Genomic DNA, 20619 nt, shown 5'->3' with positions numbered 1-20619 from the left:
AAAATTTTAGCAAATTGAATCCAACAATATCCATGACCAAGTGGGGTTTATCCCAGGAATGGAAGTTTGGATCAACATACAAAAATCAATTGTATTTTATGGAGCATTAACAATCAGAAATTAGCTTTTCCGGTCAGCGGCCTGAGGTGACCCCTAAAAATGGTGCGCTATTCACTTGACCCAGAAAACCCCACAAAATCATGCAAATCAAGAGGTGCAAATCTTCGTGTTCACTTAAGAACACTCGTGAAACTGCCCAGGCCATAAAGGGTATGCATATCCGAAAATCCACCAAGTATCTGAAGGATGTCACTTTAAAGAAGCAATGTGTGCCATTCCGTCGTTACAACGGTGGAGCTGGTAGGTGTGCACAGGCCAAACAGTGGGGCTGGACGCAGGGTCGGTGGCGCAAAAAGAGTGCTGAATTTTTACTACACATGCTCAAAAATGCAGAGAGTAATGCTGAACTTAAGGGGTTAGATGTAGATTCTCTGGTCATTGAGCACATCCAAGTGAACAAAGCCCCCAAGATGTGGCGCGGGACTTACAGAGCTCATGGTCGGATCAACCCCTATATGAGCTCTCCCTGCCACATTGAGATGATCCTTACTGAAAAAGAACAGATTGTTCCTAAACCAGAAGAGGAGGCTGCACAGAAGAAAAAGATATCCCAGAAGAAACTGAAGAAACAAAAACTTATGGCCCGGGAATAAATGCCGCAAAAAATAAATGCAAATAAAAGTAAAAAAAAAAAAAAAAACAATCAGAAATTAAAATTTTAAATACTATTTAGCATCAAAAAATAGTAAAAACTTAGCAGTAAATTTAACAAAACTGTGGGAAATCAGTATGCTACAAACTACAAAGCATTGCTGAAATTAAGACCTAAATAAATGAAGAGATATACTGTATTCATGTGTCATAAGGATTAATACTATTATATCAGTTCTCCCCAAATTGATCTATAGGCTAAATGCAATCCCAGTCAAAATTTCAGCAGGCTTTTTGGTCGAAACTGACAAGATGGTCCTACATTTCACATAGAAATACAAAGGACCTAGAATAGCCAAATAACTTCAACAAAGAGGAACAAAATTAGATTAAAGCTAATTGATTTCAGAATCTTATTATAAAGCTATAGTAATCCAGATGCCATGGGATTGACATCAAGCTAGGTGATTAGATCAGTGGAATGGAGTAGATAAACCTGCACACATATGGACACATATGACAAAGGTACAAAAACAATTCAGTGAAGAAAGGATAATTTAAAAAAATAACTGTGCTGGAACAACTGGCTATCCATAATGCAAAATAAAAATGTATCTGAATCCATACCTGACAACAAAAAGGGATTCAAAAGAGATCAATGAACTCAATGTAAAAATTATATAACATCTAGAAGAAAATAGAAAACTATGGTCTTGATTTACACAAAAATTTCCTTGATACAGCACCAAAAGCTCGATCCATGAAAAAAAATGATAAATTGAATTTCATTACAATATACAGCTTTTCGTTTTCAAAAGAGACTGTTAAGAGAATGAAGAGATGAGCAACATATTAGGAGAAAATATTTGTAAGTCATGTATGTGATAAAGGGCTTGTATTGAGATTATATAAAGAACACTCAAAGCTCAATAATAAGAAAACAAACAACCCAATAAATAAAAGTGAGCAAGCTATACAGATATTTCACCAAAGAAGATATATTAATAGCAAATAAGCACATGAAAAAATATTCAAAATTACTAGTTATTTGGGAATTAGAATTTAAAACCACAAGGAAATACTATCTCACACCTTTTAAAATGGCTAAAATTGACTGACTGTGCCAAGAGTTGATATGGATGTGAAAGAACTGTAATTTGTGTACACTGCTGTTGGGAAATATAAAATGTATAACCACTTTGGAAAGCAATTTAGAAGTTGCTCAATAGGTTGCATATACATCTACTATATATATTAATATTAATATTTCACTTCTAGGTGTTTATCCAAGAGAAATGAAAGCATGTGTCAACACAAAGACTTGTATGTGAATTTTCATAGCAGCTTTATTTAATAGCCAAGGACTGAAACAACCACCCAATTAGCCATCAATAGGTGAATGAATAAGTAGTATATCCATACAGTGGATCACTACTCACCATTCAAAAGGAATAAACTATTGATACAATGGCTCAGAGGGTAAAGAATCTACCTGCAATGAGGGAGAACTGGGTTGAGAAGATCCCCTGGAGTAGGAAATGGCAACCCGCTCCAGCGTGCTTGCCTGGAAAATTCCATGGACAGAGGAACCTGGTGGGCTACGGTGCATGGGGTTGCAAAGAGTCAGACATGACTGAGTGACTAAGCACAGCAACACACAACGACACAGATGAATCATGAAAATAATTATTCTAAATGAAATGGTCCAAGCCAAAAAAAGTACACAGTAGTATAATTTCACCTGTATATAATTCTATAAAATGCAAGCTAATCTATAGGGTCAGAAAACAGATCAGTGGTTGCCTGGTGGGTGGTGGTGGTTGGTGTGGAGCAAGAGGGGGATGAGGAAACTTTTGGGGGTGATGAACATGTTCATTATCCTATTAAGGTGATATTTTAATAGATACATATACCTCAAAAGTTATCAAGTTGTATACTTTACATATATGCAGTTTCTCATCTATCAATTACATCTCCATAAAGGTGTTAGAAAAAGGATTTTTCAATGACTGCTCCATATTCATTGCATGGTTGTATATAATACTTCCCCACATTCTGTTTATCTCTAAACTTCTAGTATTATCTGTGTTAATAAATCTTTTTTAAAATTTAGTGTATATATTTCATTGAAATGGTTCTTCTCTAAACATCCATATCATTCCATCTGTACCTTCTTCCAACACATTTTTCTTCTACCATTCAGAGTTTTTGTTTTGTTTTTAATTGAAGTATACTTGAATTACAGTGTCATGTTAATTATTGCTGTAAAGCAAAGTGACTCAGTTATTATGCATGTATATTTATATATATATTCTTTTTTATATTCTTTTCTATTATGGTTTATCACAGGATATTGACTATAGTCAATACTATATAGTCAGTACTATACTGTGCTATCGGAGAAGGCAATGGCACCCCACTCCAGTACTCTTGCCTGGAAAATCCCATGGATGGAGGAGCCTGGTAGGCTGCAGTCCATGGGGTTGCGAAGAGTCGGACACGACTGAGCGACTTCACTTTCACTTTTCACTTTCACGAATTGGAGAAGGAAATGGCAACCCACTCCAGTGTTCTTGCCTGGAGAATCCCAGGGACGGGGGAGCCTGGTGGGCTGCTGTCTATGGGGTCACACAGAGTCGGACACAACTGAAGCGACTTAGCAGCAGCAGCAGCAGCATACTGTGCTATGTAGTAGGACCTTGTTTTTTAATCCATTCTATGTATAATGGTTTGCATCTGCTAATCCCAATTTCCCAATCCATCCCTTTCCTACCCCCCACCCCCCACATAAATCTTTTAATGTATTTTATTTTCTTAGATTTTCTCAAAGTGGAATTGCTAGGCAAAAGATTCTTCAGGTTTAAAAGAAAACTCTTGACATACATCAACAAGTTGCTTCCCATAAAGGTTATGTCAATTTACACTCCTACCAGCACTCAATGACAGACTTGAGTCCCTTTAAAGAAATTTATGTTCAGAACTTACTGAACACTTTATAGCTTTCTGAGCAACCCTTAACTATTGCCCTGCTCTAAAATTGACTGGAACCACTTACTTTTTGCTCAGTTATCCTCAATTTTGCTTGTTGCTATGCTCTGTCATTAAGTGATTTCACAAACATTCTTATTTCTTCAAAAAAATTTTTATAACAGCTTTGTTTAAATATTATTCACATACCATACAGTTCATTTAAAGTGTACAATGTTTAACAAAGTTCTGCAACTACTGCCACAATCACTTGTAGAACTTTATCCCGTCAAAAAGAAGCCCTGTATCTATTATCAGTCACTCCTCATTTCCTCCCAAACCCACCAGCCCTAGGTGACCACCAATCTACTACTTTCTATCTCTATGGATTTGCCTATTCTAAACATTTCACATAAATAGAATGAATACAATATGTTGTCTTCTGTGACTGACTTCTCTCACTTAGTTTAATGTTTTTAAGGTTCATTCCTATTGTAACTTGTATCAGTACTTCACTTCTTTTTTAATTGCCAAATAACATTGCATAGAAGGGTTCCCTCATAGCTCAGTCAGTAGAGAATCTGCTGCAATGCAGGAGACCTGGGTTCAATTCCTGGGTTGGGAAGATCCTCTGGAAAGGGAAATGGCAACCCACTCCAGTATTCTCGCCTGGCAGGCTACAGTCACGGGATTGCAAGAGTCGGACATGACTTAGCGACTAAACCACCACCAACATTGCATTGTATGATATACCACATTGGGCAATTCAGTGGAGAAAGAACAGATTATTCAACAAATGGTATTAAAACAATTGAACATCCACATGCAAAGAAAGTGAACCTGATCGAAGTCTTACACCTTATCCCCAAATTAATTCAAAATGGATCCCACATCTAAAAGTAAAACCTAACCTAAAGTGATGAACCTTTTAGAATGAAAAGTAGGAGAAAATCGTTATTATTGGTGGTTAGGCAAAGATTCCTTAGGCGTGACACTGAAAATATGATCCATTAAAAAGTAAAGGACTTGTATCCATTATGAATAAAGAATGCTGAAAACTACACAATAAGAAAACAAAGAGTCCAATTTTTTTTTAATGGGCAAAACTTGAAGTACAACCCAGCAATCATACTCCTGGGTATTTATCCCAGAGATTTGGAAATTTGTGTCCACACAAACTTGTACACAAATGATTGGAGCAGCATTATCTGCAGTAGTCAGAAGCTCAAAATAACCAAAATGTTCCTCAATAATCGAATGACTAAACATACCATGATACATCTACACCATGGAATAATTGGTTGGTTGTTGGTTAGTTACTTGCCAAGTCGTGTCCAACTCTTTGTGACCCTGTGGGCTGTAGCCCATCAGGCTCCTCTGTCTATGCGATTTCCCAGGCAAGAGTACTGGAGTGGGTTGGCACTTCCTTCTCCAGGTTATCTTCCCGACCCAGGGATTGAACCCGCATCTCCTGCTTGGCAGGCAGATTCTTTATCACTGAGCCTCCTGGGAAGCCCATGGAATAATGACCCTGCAATGAAAAGCAATGAACTCTTGATACAGGCAATAATTTGGATAGATCTTATAGATGGGGAAACAATGGAAACTGTCAGACTTTATTTTTTGGGGCTCCAAAATCACTGCAGATGGTGACTGCAGCCATGAAATTAAAAGACGCTTACTCCTTGGAAGGAAAGTTATGATCAACCTAGATAGCATATTCAAAAGCAGAGACATTACTTTGCCAACAAAGGTCCAGCTAGTCAAGGCTATGGTTTTTCCAGTGGTCATGTATGGATGTGAGAGTTGGACTGTGAAGAAAGCTGAGCACTGAAGAATTGATGCTTTTGAACTGTGGTGTTGGAGAAGACTCTTGAGAGTCCCTTGGACTGCAAGGAGATCCAACCAGTCCATTCTGAAGGAGAGCAGTCCTGGGTGTTCATTGGAAGGAATGATGCTAAAGCTGAAACTCCAGTACTTTGGCCACCTCATGCGAAGAGTTGACTCATTGGAAAAGACTCTGATGCTGGGAGGGATTGAGGGCAGGAGGAGAAGGGGATGATAGAGGATGAGATGGCTGGATGGCATCACTGACTCGATGGACGTGAGTCTGAGTGAACTCTGGGAGTTGGTGATGGACAGGGAGGCCTGGCGTGCTGTGATTCATGGGGTCGCAAGGAGTCGGACACGACTGAGCGACTGAACTGAACTGAGAGTATCACTTTTAAAAAAAAGGCAATTTCAAACTGTTACATACAATATGATTCCATTTATATGGCATTTGCAATGTGATAAAAGTATAGAGATAGAAAACAAATGACCAGTTGCCAGGGCTTACGGATGTTTGAGGGGAGGTGCATGGCTGGCTATAAAGGGGTAGCTCAAGGGAGATACTTGTGGTGATGGAGCAGCTGTGCATCTTCCTTGCAGTGGTGAGTATACAAATCTACATCAATCTACCATACTGATGACAATACGGCATCAAATGATATACACACATCAACCAATGTCAATTCCTGGTTTTGATATTACGCTATAGTTATGTAAGATGTAACCATTTGGGAAAACTGGGTGAAGGTTACATGGGACCTGTCCGTACTACCTGCAATATCCCATGAATTTAGCTATTTCATAATAAAAAAAATTTTTTTTTTAATGGCAAAAGGCTTGAACAAACACTATACCAAACAGGATATATGGATGGCAAATACGCACATAAAGATATTCAACATCATTAACCATTGGCGAAATGCAAATTAAAACCACAAGTAAATACCACTATATACCTATTAGAATGGCTACAATAAAAAAATACTGACAATGCCAAGTGCTAAAAAGGATGCAGAGCAACTGGAGGTGTCATATTTTACTCATTGGAATGCAAAATGGTACAGCCCCTCTGGAAAACAGTTTGGCAGTGTTTTTTTTTTTTTTTTAATACAGTTAAACATATGCTTACCATATGACCCAACAATCCCACTCCTAGGTATTTCCCTAGAGAAATGAAAACTTATTTTCACTGAAAAATATATACATGAATATTCACAGCAGGTCTATTCATCAATGCCCCAAACTGGAAACAATCCAAATGTCCCTCAACGAGTGAATGAATAAATAGCTGGTGTTATATCCTTACAATAGAATTCTACTCAGAGCCTCCCAGGTGGCCCTAGTGTTAAACAACCCTCCTGCCAATGCAGGAGATGTAAGAGATGTGAATTCAATCCCTGGTTGGGAATATCCCCTGAAGGAGGGCATGGAAACCCACTTGAGTATTCTTGCCTGGAAAATCCCATAGGCAGAGGAGCCTGGTGGGCTCCAGTCCACATGGCCGCAAAGAGTCAGACACAACTGAAGCGACTTAGCACGCATGCACGCAGCAATATAAAGGAAAGAACTACTGACAAATGCAACAACATGGATGAATCTCAACGGCATAGTGCTCCAAAGTCTCCAAAGGCTACATACTGTGTGATTCCATTTGTATGACATCTTTCAAAGACAATACAGTAATGACGAAGAGCAGATTAGTGGCTTCCAAGGGTTAGCGGCAGGGCAAGAGCATGACTACAGAATGTTTTCTGCAGAGGGACAGATAGTAAATTTTAGGTTTTGTAGGTCACATATGGCCTCTGTTCCATGTTCTTTATTTTTGTTTGTTACTTTTGTTCTTTTTGTGATGCTTTAAAAATGTAACAAGCATTCTTAAGTTCTGGCCCTAGAAATAGGCCACAGGCCAGATTTGACTCGGATGTGGTTTGACAACTCCTGCTACAAGATAGCAAAAGGGAGTCAGGTGGGGTGTGTGATGTAGTTGTTCTGTATCCTAAGTGGTGGTGGTTACACAGATCTATAGATGTGTTAGAATTCATAGAAGTGTATGCACACAAAAATGTCAGCAATCTTGTATGTTGATTTGCAAAAACTCAATAACCTATCATTTCAGTTCATCTCTGTCACAAGAGATCCAAGACTGACTTTCCCCTAAAATATGGAGATCAAAAAATCTTTAAAAAGATATAACTTCCATCTATTCTACTTAGAGAAGTGTTTACTGTAGTAATTCCCACAGATTAAAATGGCAGCCTTGTGTGAATGAGATAATGAGTTCAGTTATAACTTACTAGGTTATGAGGATGACAACTGCTTCTTTGAGGACAGGAAAGGCACGTGTTGATTATTCTCTGTTACAGAGAGAGAAATGGATTTACCACTTACAATAAAGTCCAGTTTCTTAGCTGAGCAATAAACACTTCAGCTCAAAGCAGTATGTGAGCTTCAGCCCTTAAACAGCAATTCAAGCTGAATTGTTTTCGAATAAGGTACCCTTGTAAGTGTCAGAAATCATAACTTGTATTCTAGAGAATATGCTCTTTCTTAACTTTTCCAAACTAGAGAAGAGAATCTGACATTTACTTGAATGCTCTGGACAAGAGGGTCAGTGTGCCACAGTAGAAGCCCTTTTTCCACTGGCCTTGGTTACTGTCAGAGAGAATACTCAGCATATTGTATAAAGAAAATTGGGAGAACTGACTTCTGTGGTCTGGCCAAATGAATCCATTTTTAATGCTTCCCTAAAAATAGTCTTTAAGAAAATAAAAATATTTAATCTTTCAGAGTGATTCTCACAGTGGTCGGTGTGTGTACCTCAGGATTGGGGTTGTTTCAGGAATTATATGGCCTAATACCAGAATCGCTGGCCTAGTGAGCCCCTTGAAAAGGAGCCTAGTACTTCAAACTGTATTTATCAAGTGTGTACTTTGGGTAGTCATGTGATAGAGAATGAAAATCTTTCCCTACATTTCACTCTGGATACAAAAGGATTTCAAAACTAAACATGAAGCATAAGAGGGCAATGTCTTTCTGTGTCCCTACAGGATGGCATCATACCAATGGCTGGCTTGGTAATTCTGTTTCTTTCATTTCTTCCCATCATCCCAAGCACTGCCCTACACTCCAAAGCAAGTTCTTGTATTTATGCAATAGAACCTTTTACTCTATAGCTGTAAGAGTATGTTCATGCTGCAAAAACTGTATGGAGCCGCTATTACATGCTTGGCATATACAGGCAAACAAACAGAAGTCCCTGTACAGCTTACATTACAGTGGGTGGAGGTTAGACCACAGACAATAAGGATAATAAATCAGTAAATTGCATTGTATGTTAGATATATTTTGTTTGCTTAAGGTGACTAGTTAGCTATTTTTGCTGAGTTGCTGATAAGTTAAAATTCCTCTCTGTTTTGCGTCATCAATTTCCCCACCTCTCTACTCGACTGTCCTGTCAGTGCCCCTTGCAAAGAAGCTGTTATTTCTCTAATCTTAAAAGGACACCCTCTCTTGCTTCATTCTGTTCTCATCACAGTAGTCAGAGGGGTCCTGGTAAAGCATAAGTCTGATGATATGACACCTCTGAAACTTCCAGTACCTCTTCAGCTCACTCAGAGTCAAGTTCTAAGACCTCACAATGGGTGGGGCATGAGCTGCCCTCAGTGAGCTCTCTGACCTCTCTCTCTCTAGGTCTTCAATGTCTTTCAATAAAGTTTTATTTTCGTTGATTTTTTAAATTACATTTTTCAACTTTTTCCTTTGAAGTAATTATAGATTCACAGGAAATTGCAGTGATAGTGTAGAGAGATCCCAGCTACCCTTCACTCATGTTCTCACAATAGTTACATCTTCCCTGACTGTGGAACCATATCAAAACCAGTAAACTGACGTTGCTACAATGTGTGTGTAGTTCTGGGTCACTTTTTCACATGTGTAGATTTGTGTAACCACCACAGCAATCAAGATACAGAAACTTTCCATCACTGGAAAGAACACCCTTTTGCTAACCCTTTATAGTCACCCCACCAACTCAAATCCCCGAACCACTAATTTGTCCTCCATATTTATACTTTAGTCACTAGAGAACTTCATATGAATAAAATCACAAAGTATGTGAGCTTTTGAAATTGGCTTACATTCACTCAATATAATGCCCTTAGGATTCACCCAAGCTGTTGCATGTATTGGTACTCACCTTTTCTTTTCATCACATTTCCTATTTTTTGAAAAAATTTTTTATTGGAGTATAGTTGATTTGCAGTGTTGTGTTTCTGCTGTACAGCAAAGTGACTCAGTTATACATACACATATGTCCACTCTTTTTTAGATTCTTTTCCCATATAGATCATTACAGAGTATTGAGTAGAGTTCCCTGTGTTATACAGTAGGTCCTTATTAGTTATCTATTTTGTATATAGTAAGTAGTCACTTCTTTTTATTGCTGAGTAGTACTCCATGGCCAGAGAAGGCAATGGCACCCCACTCCAGTACTCTTGCCTGGAAAATCCCATGGATGGAGGAGCCTGGTAGGCTGCAGTCCATGGGGTCGCTAAGAGTCCGATACGACTGAGTGACTTCACTTTCACTTTTCACTTTCCTGCATTGGAGAAGGAAATGACAACCCACTCCAGTGTTCTTGCCTGGAGAATCCTAGGGACGGGGAAGCCTGGTGGGCTGCCGTCTATGGGGTTGCACAGAGTTGGACACAACTGAAGTGACTTAGCAGTACTCCATGGCAGCTTCCCTGGTGGCTCAGATGGTAAAGAATCTGCCTGCAGCTGCAGGAGATGTGCGTTTGATTTCTGTATTGGGAAGATCCCCTGGAGAAGGGCATTGGCATCTGGAATGCCAATGGGCATCCATTCCAGTATCTTGCCTGGAGAATTCCATGGACAGAGGAGCCTGGCGGGCTATAGTCCATGGGGTCGCAAAGAGTCAGACACAACTGAGCAACTAACGCTTTCACTTTCACTCCAGGGCACAGATGTACCACAGTTGCTTCACATCATGTGTGAAAGACATCTGGGCTGTTTCCAATTTTAGCCTGTTACAAATAAAACTGCTGTGAACAATCATATACAGGCTTTGGTGTGGACCTAAGTTTTTGTTTCTCTGGAATAAATACCTAAAAGTGTGATCACTGGGGCATATTAGAAGTGTACGTCTTTAAAGAAACTGCAAGACTATTTTCCAGAGTAGCTGTACCATTTTACATTCCACCAGCAATGTATGAGAGATCCAGTTTCTCCATATCCTCACCCACACTTGGTGCTGCCATTATTTTTTTCCATGTTTATTGAAATATAATTAACCTACTGTTGTGGTTGTTGTTCAGTTGCCAAGCTGTGTCTGACTCTTTGCAACCCCATGGACTGCAGCACGCCAGGCCTCTCTGTCCTTCACTATCTCCAAGTTCACATCCATTGAATCGGTGATGCCATCTATCTCATCCTCTGACACCCTCTTCTCCTTCTGCCTTCAATCAACCTAAAACATTGTATACGTTTAAGGTGTATATCACAAAATGATCACCATGATGTGTTTAGCTAATATCCATCATTTATTCATGTGGTCAGACCACGGAAGTCAGTTCTATGTATATTATATACCATGTACTACACGATCTCACTTATAGATGGGATCTAAGAAACCACACACACAGAAACGCAGATCAGATATGTGGTTGCTAGAGGCAGGAGCTTGGGGGTGGAGGAATTGGGTGACGGTGGTAAAAAGGTACAGACTTCCAGTGATATGATAAACAGTCTCTGGGGATTTAATGTACAACTTGGTGGCTATAGCTCACGATACTGTATCATATATTTGAAAGTTGCTAAGAGAGTAGATCTTAAAAGTTCTCATCACAAGGGAAAAACTATAACTCTAAGAGGTGACTCATCTCTTATTTCTCTTTCCTCCCCTCATTTTGCTCAAGCTACACTGGCCCTCTTGTAATTCATCCAATGTATCAACAGGCTCCTGTCTCAACATCTTGGCATTTGCTCTTCCCTTCTGCCTGGAATTCTTTTTCACCGGGTTCCCTTACTTCCTTCAGATATTATTTAATGTCACCTTTTTATTCATCTCCGTATCTTCATCCCTGCCCAAGGCATTTTATCCCCCTTCCCGACTTCATTTTTATTTTCCCTTTAGCATTGATATAAGCTCTTTTTGTATCTATGTGTGTGTATGTGTGTATTAGTCGCTCAGTCATGTCCTATGTTAAGTGTTAAAGCAAGTGTGAAAGTGTTAGTCACACAGTCATTGTCTGACTCTTTGCGACCCCATGGACTGTAGCCCACCACACTCCTCTGTCCACGGGATTCTCCAGGCAAGAATCCTGGAGTGGGTAGCCATTTCCACCTCCAGGGGATCTTCCCGACCCAAGGATCAAACCAGGGTCTTCTGCATTGCAGGCAGGTTCTTTACTGTCTGAGCCACCAGAGAAGGCCTTTTGTACCTATTGTGTATCTTTATATCTCTCACTTTACTTATTTGTCTTGTTTTTATTTGTTTTTCCCCACCAGAATATAATGTTATGAAGGTATGAATTTTTATCTGTTTTGTTTTCTGCCTAGTCTCAGTGTTTAGAACCATCCCTGGCACATTGTAGGGGCTCAATAAATATGTTGCCTACTGTAATTAAATGTGTTTCACCAGGGAACTATTGGCTGATGATTTATGCATTAAGAACTATAATGCTAGTCACTGGGCAAATATTTTCTACAAGCTATTCCTTCCAAATCCTTCAATCACAACATTTTGACTCTATCAATAGTTATAACTCTAAATAATGAAAGATTATATTGGTTGGATAGCATCACCAACTCAATGTACATGAACTTGGGCAAACTCCGGGATATAGTGAGGGACAGGGAGGCCTGGTGTGCTGCAGTCCATGGGGCTGGAAAGTGTCAGACACAGTGTAGCAACTGAACAACAGCAAAATGAAAAGTAATATTGTCTGTCAGGCCCCCATGTGCTGTGTGCTGTGCTTAGTTGCTCAGTCGTGTCTGATTCTTTGCGACTCCATGGACTGTAGCCCACCAGGTTCCTCTGTCCGTGGGGACTCTCCAGGCAAGAATACTGAAGTAGGTTGCCATTTCTTCCTCCAGGGGATCTTCCCAACCCAGGGATCAAACCCAGGTCTTCACATTGCATGCAGATTCTTTACCAGCTGAGCCACCAGGGAAGCCCAAGAATACTGGAGTGGGTAGCCTATCCCTTCTCCAGGGGATCTTCCCCACCCAGAAATTGAACCAGGATTTCCTGCATTGCAGGCAGATTCTTTACCGGCTGAGCTACCAGGGAAGCTCCAGATCCCCATACAATGTATTTATAAGAGTTGTGAATGTGGACTCATCCGTCTTCTCCAGACTGTAGATCATAGAGAAGCCAGGATTTCGTTTGTTTCTGTTCTTGGGTACGTGTTCTTTTTTCTTCTCTTTGCATTTCCTTTGTGATCTCTTTCCTTTCTTGTGTCATTTATCTTCTTCCCCTACTCCCTGCCCTAAAAAACTGGGGACACTGGTTGATATCCAGGAATCTTTTACCTTAATCTCTTTTTCAAGGTTAGATCAATTTTGAACAGGCTTAAATAAAATAAATTATTTCTTAGATACAGATAATATTAGATATACAGTTTTATTCTCTCTCCATTGATAACACGTATAAACTGTGCTGGTAAGATGAAGGAGGAAGCAGAGGAGCCTTCTGGAACTAGCGTCTGTGTTCTTCAAACATAAGAATTGCTTGATGGTGTTTAATGGGCACTATAACTATAAAAAGCTGAATTTTCAAATTATTTTGGCATCGTCACTTTGCAACGTATTTTTAATTTTCCTGAGTAAAACCTTTAATCATTCTTCCTATAATTTTAAAGCATAACCAGTTATTATGGCATCCAGTTGGAGTATACCAGGTAGTTGGAAAAATATTTGAAACTCAATTGATTTTCAAATTAAGATTTGCTTTCAAATGAGTGTACCTTAAAAACATTTTGCAAATATGTGAGTTTCTGTCTCTGGTTCTTCAACAAACTATAATGACTAGACGAGAATATCCCATACTTTTTATTACAAAATCTCAATATTCAAGATAAATGCTTCTTGCTACTCTTTAGTCTTTTATTTTGGTAATTTAAAAAAATAATTAGAAAAAATTTATTCTCAGCTAAAGGAATTGGAGTTACAATTCCAAACTTGGGTATCATAAGTTATTAAGTGAACTAGGAGTTCTTTTAAGGTTTAAAATGCATGATTTTAAGCATTTATAGACTTTAAAGCAAAAGTATAAAGTTATTTGTGGGGAAATTCAAAATGTTGCACAACGACAGAAATAAAATTCTTGGGATAAGAATAGTGTGTGTGGAGGTGGGTTTGAAATAGCCCATTGAAACATTTTCCTTTTTAAAAATGGAAATTCCCTGTTTTAGTCACTGAGAATTCTAATCACATAGCATGCCAGATTTTAAAATATTTATTTTTAAATTTGAATCTAGATATTTATATATCTCTATATATAAATCATCTTATGGTATAATCAAAGGCACAGTTATTTGGTTTAAAAGTATCTAGCCAGAGCTTCTGGATTACTTTCACTGGTTTCAAATTTGTTGGACTTTACCTTGATTGAGTAATCACTTGTCCTTAGGTCATGAATATTTGCTTATCTTATTTGTCTTCTGGTGACAGTTGGAAGTAAAATTCAGTCTGAAGTTTTCCCACCTTGAACAGAGAATATAGTATAATAGCAGGTCTCATTATCCCACCATGATGAAAACCTCAAACATCTTTATTTGAAGGATTCAAGTTACATCTGTTGCAACACCAAAGCACCAGCTCATTAATTGCGTTTTTTAAAAATGGTAGTTCCACTCAGAACTACCTTTGTAAGATATAATTCCACACTCCCTAATGTAACCTGATTTTCATTAAATTGTTAAAAAAGAAATGAGTGATTTGAAATAGTAGAGGTGAAGAGTGTCACCTTTTTGTTGTTTATTCCCTGTCCATTCCCAATTATTTCTGCCACCTGGTGCACGGAAGATGTGGTCCAACAAAAGGGATTATAACACACACACACACACACACACACACACACACACACACACATCTGTCACAGTACTGCTCCCAGGAGTTGACATACTTTACTTTTGTTCTTTGGTTTCCCATTTTTATGTATATTTAGCTGCTAGCTTTCTTTTTTAAATAGGAGCTATTTATACAACAAAACTGGATGATAAATTCCCCTCTCCTCTCCCCAAAACCCACAAACTATGAGCAAGTAGGGACAAACTAGTGACAGCTACAATACTTACAGTATCAGCTTATGTACAAAGGGAAACATAGGGAAGCAGTAGAGCCCCCCACTGACCTGAGAACAACAACTTCTTGAGAACTTGCAGGTACTCACTGAAAGCTTTTAGAGCCAACACAATGACAGGAGCTAAAGCTGTAAAGGAGGTAACATTCCAATGGCTAGTGAGTAACTTGGATCTACAGCAAGGTCCAGAAAAAGTAGATGAGGGAATGGAGGCTGCACATCTCAGAAATTAAGCCACCATAGTTCTGGACACGTTTCAAAAACAGCAGGAGAAAGCTCTAGCCATAAAGTTATAAATCCATATCTCCCTTCTCAAAGTTCAGAAAAAATCAAATTCACTTGAAAAGGAACAACATGAAATGAGACAGAAGCCATGTGATCATCTCAACTGATATATTAGGGAAAAAAAGGCATTTGACCTTCATAATACAAATTCTCAACAAACTAGAATAGAAGGGAAGTTCCTCAACCTGATAAAGACATACAAAAACCCTGCAGTTAACATCATAGTTAATGATAAAAGAGTGGATGTTCCCCGTTAAGATCTGCAACAAAGCAAGAATGCCTACCCTTGCCACTTGACTGTGACCACTTCAGCATTGTACAGGAGTTCTGGCCGGTGAAATCAGGCAAGAAAAACAAAAGGCATCCAGATTGAAAACGAATCAATGAAACTGTCTGTATTCTCAGATGACATGATCTTTCCTTTTTTCAAAATTTAGACTTTTAAATTTTGTGTTGGGGTTTAGCTGATCAACAGTGTTGTGGTAGTCTCAGGTGAATAGCAAAGGGACTCGGCCATCCATATACATGTATCCATTCTCCCCCAAATCCCAGTCCTATCCAGGTTGGCACATAACATTGAGTAGAATTCAATGTGCTATACGATAGGTCCTTGTTGGTTATCCATTTTGAGTATAGCAGTGTGTAAATGACCTTCCCAAACTCCCTAACTATCCTTTCCCCCTACTCCTCCTGGGGAACCATAAGCTCATTTTCTAGGTCTGTGAGTATCTTTCTGTTTTGTAAGTAAGTTCATTCGTACCATTTTTTTTTTTTTTTTTTTTTTAGATTCCACATATAAGGGATGTCATATGACATTTCTCCTTCTCTGCCTGAGTTACTTAACTCAGTATGACACTCTTTAGGCCCATCCATGTTGCTGCAGATGGCATTATTTCATTCTTTTTAATGGCTGAGTAGTATTCTATTGTATATATGTACCACATCTTCTTTATCCATTTCTCTGTCGATGGACATTTAGGTTGCTTCCATGTAGATGACATGAACTTGTGTGTAGGAAGTCCTAAAGAATTTATGTACAAAAAACTATTGGAACTAATAAATAAGTTGAGCAAAATCACAGGATTCAAAATCAGTATATAAAAATCAATTGCATCACTGTTTACAAGCAATGAACAAACCAAAGTAAAATGAAGAAACCAATTCCATTCACCTAAAACTAACATAATGTTCAACTATATTTCCCCCAAAAGGAAAAAGAAAGCAATTTCATTCACAATACCATTAAAAGTAATAAAAGTACTTAGGGACAAGTTTAACATAGGGGTAAGTTTAACAAAATAAATACAAGTACACTGAAGATTTTAAGACACTAATGAGGGAAATGAAAGACTGAAATAAATGAAGAAATATGTTAATGGATTGGAAGACTCAGTATTATTTTTTTTAGACTCAATATTATTAATATAGAAATTCTTCCTAAACTGAACTGTAGATTAACATAACCCCAATCAAAATTCCAGCAGATTTTCTTTTTCATAAATTGGCAAACTGATCATTGGGAATCAATTCTCCATGGGATATTTCACAGTTCTGCAGTTAGGTCTTCTGAGTAAAGAACATATTTGAACAGCAAAGGCCTTAAAAGCTAGAGATTTATTTTTTTATTTTTTTTTAGAAGCTAGAGATTTAGAGACATGTTTCTTTTTCTATTATAAATTTTTTAGTTAATTATTTTTGGCTGTGCTGGGTCTTCATTGCTGTGTGGGCTTTTCTCTATTTGTAGCAAGCAGGGCATACTCTCTGGTTGCGGTGCACAGGCTTCTCATCATGGTGGCTTCTCTTGTTGCAGAGCACAGGCTCTAGAGCACGGGCTTCAGTAGTTGCGGCTCCCAGGCTCTAGAGCACAGGCTCAGTAGTTGTGGGGTGCGGGCTTAGTTGCTCCCTGGCATATGGGATCTTCCCAGATCAAGGATCAAACCCATGTCTCCCGCATTGGCAGGTGGATTCTTTACCACTGAGCCACCAAGGGAACCCAGAGACATGTCTCTCTAAGAGACAGATTTGCTTATATTCCAAGGTGATATATCTAAAGGTCTTTCCCTCTCCTCCCCCAAGATTTGTTTACAATTCTGAATAAAGACGAAATCATTCTTTCTGTCTGTCCAACTGTCTCCCCCTCCCTCTCTAAAGAGGAAGATGGGCAGATGTGCCAACAAATTTTATATAAGCTTAGAGTCTCATAATTTAGAGGATCCTTTCCTGTGCTGAAGCCCCCTGCATGGGCAGGTAAACATCTGACCCTCATTTGCGTTGCCCTGTGAACAGCCACATGGGGAGCCGACGCAAGAAGCTACACTGGATTCTACTTTTACTGTGAGTGAGAAACCATCTGTGTCACACTTTCTGACTTAATACTGATCCTAAAATTAAATGGAATAGACCTAGAATACCCAAAACAATTTTTGAAAAGGAAAACCAGAGTACAAGACTTTCACTTCCCAATTTCAAAACTTATTATAAGCTGTAGTTATTAATATAGTATGGTGTTGACATTTCAGGTGTTGGCATAGAAATAGACATCTAGATCACTGGAAAAGAATTGGGAATCTAGAAATAAACTTTTATATTTATGGTCTGTTGATTTTTTTTAAAAGATGTGTCTATGCAACTTTTATTTTTTTTATCAATTTTTATTGGAGTATAGTTGCTTTAAAATGTTGTTAGTTTCTGCTGTACAGCAAAATGTATCAGCTACACATATCCATATATCCCCCTTTTTTTGGATTTTGTTTCCATTTAGGTCACCACAGAGCATTGAGCAGAGTTCCCTGTGCTATACAGTAGGTTATCATTAGTTATCTATTTTATACATAGTATTAATAGTCCATCCCAATCACCCAGTTCATCCCACTGCCCCCTCTTTTCCCCCCCTTGGTATCCATATGTTTGATCTCTACATCTATGTCTCTATTTCTGCTTTGAAAATAAGATCATCTATATATGGTCAGTTGATTTTTGATAAAGGTGCTAGGCATTTCAATGAGAAGGATAATCTTTTCAACAAATGGTACTGGGGAACTTGTACACCCACATCACACCATACTAAAAATGTAACTCAAACTAGATCATAGACCTTAACGTAAGATTAACATTATAAACATAAGACTTCCCTGGCGGCTCAGATGGTAAAGCATCTGCCTACAATGCGGGAGACCAAGGTTCGATCCCTGGGTCGGGAAGAACCTCTGGAGAAGGAAATGGCAACCCACTCAAGTACTCTTGCCTGGAAAATCCCATGGACAGATGAGCCTGGTGGGCTACAGTTCATGGAGTGGCAAAGAGTCGAATACAACTGTACTATAACATTATAAAATCTGTAATAGAAAACAGGAGAAAATCTTAAGGACCTTGGTTAGGAAAAGGTTTCTTGGATATGACCCCAAAAGTATGATTCATAAAAGAATGAATTACTAAACTCAACACCATCAAAATTCAAAATTTTTGAACTTCTAAGAAACACCACTAAGCACCACTAAGAAGATGAAAAGAAAAGCCATAGACTGGGAAAAGATATTTGCAGATCACATATCCAGATAAAGGATTTGTATATCCAAAATATATGAAGTCCTCTTCCAACTTATTAATAAAAAACAAACAAACCAATTTTATAAGTGGGCAAAAGGTAGACTTATTCCCTACACCTAAACAGGACTGCCTGCTAAGAGTGATTAAGGAGGATCCAGAATCTCACAACATAATACCCAAAATACCCAGGGTACAATCAAAGATGACTTTTCATACCAAAAACCAGGACAGTTGCAACAGACAAACACTGAGATTACTCAGATGTTGGAATTATCTGATAATGATTTTAAAGTTTTAATTGTAAAAATGCTTCAATGAGCCATTGTAAACACTCTTGAAACAGATGAAAAAAATTCTCAGCAAACAAATAGAAGATATTTAAAAAGAAACAAAGAAATCACTGGAAAGTACAATTAATGAACTGACTTGCTAGAAGGATTCTATAATAGATTGGTGAGGATGGAGGAAAGAATCAGTGAACTCAAAGATAAATCTATACAATCTGAACAACAGAGAGCTCTTACATTTAGGCCTTTGATAAATTTGAGTTAATTTTTTGTATATGGTGTGAGGTATCAGTCCAAATTCATTCTTTTGTGTTTGAATATCCAGGTTCCACAACATTATTTGTTGAAATGGCCAATCGATTTTTGACAAATGTGCAAAAGCAATTCCGTGAAGGAAAGACATCTTTTTTAACAAATTGTGCTGGAACAACTGGACATTTGTAGAAAAAAGAGACATGAGCCTTGACCTAAACATCACACTGCATACTAAAATTAATTCAAAATGGATCATGGGTTTAAATGTGAAACTATGAGACTTTTAGAAGAAAACATAAGAGAGGACTTCCCTCGTGGTTCAGACTGCACTTTCACTGCAGGGGACATGGGTTCAATCCCTGGTCAGGGAAGTAAGATCCAACATGCCACACGGCATGGCAAATAAATAAATAAATAAAATTAAAAAGTGCTTGGAAATAGAAGAAAACATAGGAGAACATCTTTAGGACCCAAGACTAGGTGAAGAGTTTTAGAAAAAACACCAAAACCACAATTCATAAAAGAAAAAAAAACGGACATCATCAGAATTAAAAACTTGTACTGTGAAATATTCTGTCTAGAGGATGAAAGCACAAGCTACAGTGTGGTTGGAAATACTTGCAAACTATATATCTTGTAAAAGCTTCCTTTGTAGAATACATTAAAAAAAAAAAAAACCTCTCAAAATGTAGGGGAAAAAATCCAATTATAAAATGGGCAAAAGAGCTGAACAGATATTTCACCAAGGAAGAGATATGGATGGCAAACAAGTACATGGCAAAATGTTCAAGATCATTAGTCATTGTGTGTGTGTGTGTGTGTGTGTATCGATGTCAGTTGCTGAGTTGTGTCTGATTCTTTGCAACTCCGTGGACTGTAGCCCACCAGGCTTCTCTGTCCATAGGATTCTCCAGGCAAGAATACTGGAGTGCGTAGCCATTCCCTTCTCCAGGGGATCTACCCGACCCAGGGATCGAACCCAGGTCTCCTACATTGCAGGCAGATTCTTTACCATCTGAGCCACCAGGGAAGCCCTCATTTGTCATTAGGGAAATACAAATTTAAACCACAATGAGATATCACTACAAAATTATTAGAAGAGCTACAATAAAGTATAACAATAATACCACATGCTGGTGAGGATGCAGAAAAACTGGATCTCACATACACTGGCAGTGAGAATGTGAACTGGTACAGCCACTCTTGAGAGTCCCTTGGACTGCAAGGAGATCCAACCAGTCCATTCTGAAGGAGATCAGCCCTGGGATTTCTTTGGAAGGAATGATGCTAAAGCTGAAACTCCAGTACTTTGGCCACCTCATGTGAAGAGTTGACTCATTGGAAAAGACTCTGATGCTGGGAGGGATTGGGGGCAGGAGGAGAAGGGGACGACAGAGGATGAGATGGCTGGATG

At 38.5% G+C, this 20619-nt stretch overlaps 1 protein-coding gene and 1 pseudogene across 5 annotated transcripts in view; both read left to right on the top strand.

Moving 5' to 3' along the window:
- MED14 (mediator complex subunit 14) overlaps positions 1 to 20619 on the top strand; it is a 315823-nt gene that overhangs the window by 201826 nt on the left and 93378 nt on the right. The gene's annotated exons all lie outside the window — the stretch shown is intronic.
- Positions 111 to 760, top strand: LOC147340191 (large ribosomal subunit protein uL22 pseudogene; annotated as a pseudogene). Its single transcript, XR_015158656.1, has one exon. The product of XR_015158656.1 is annotated as a large ribosomal subunit protein uL22 pseudogene (transcript).

The sequence above is a fragment of the Bos grunniens genome, chromosome X (assembly GCF_055505025.1).
Source record: "Bos grunniens cultivar Pamir isolate PY7600 chromosome X, Bosgru_T2T1.0, whole genome shotgun sequence".
NCBI lineage: Eukaryota > Metazoa > Chordata > Mammalia > Artiodactyla > Bovidae > Bos > Bos grunniens.
Note: the sequence above shows the minus strand (reverse complement) of the source record. Positions and strands in the feature narration are given on the sequence as shown.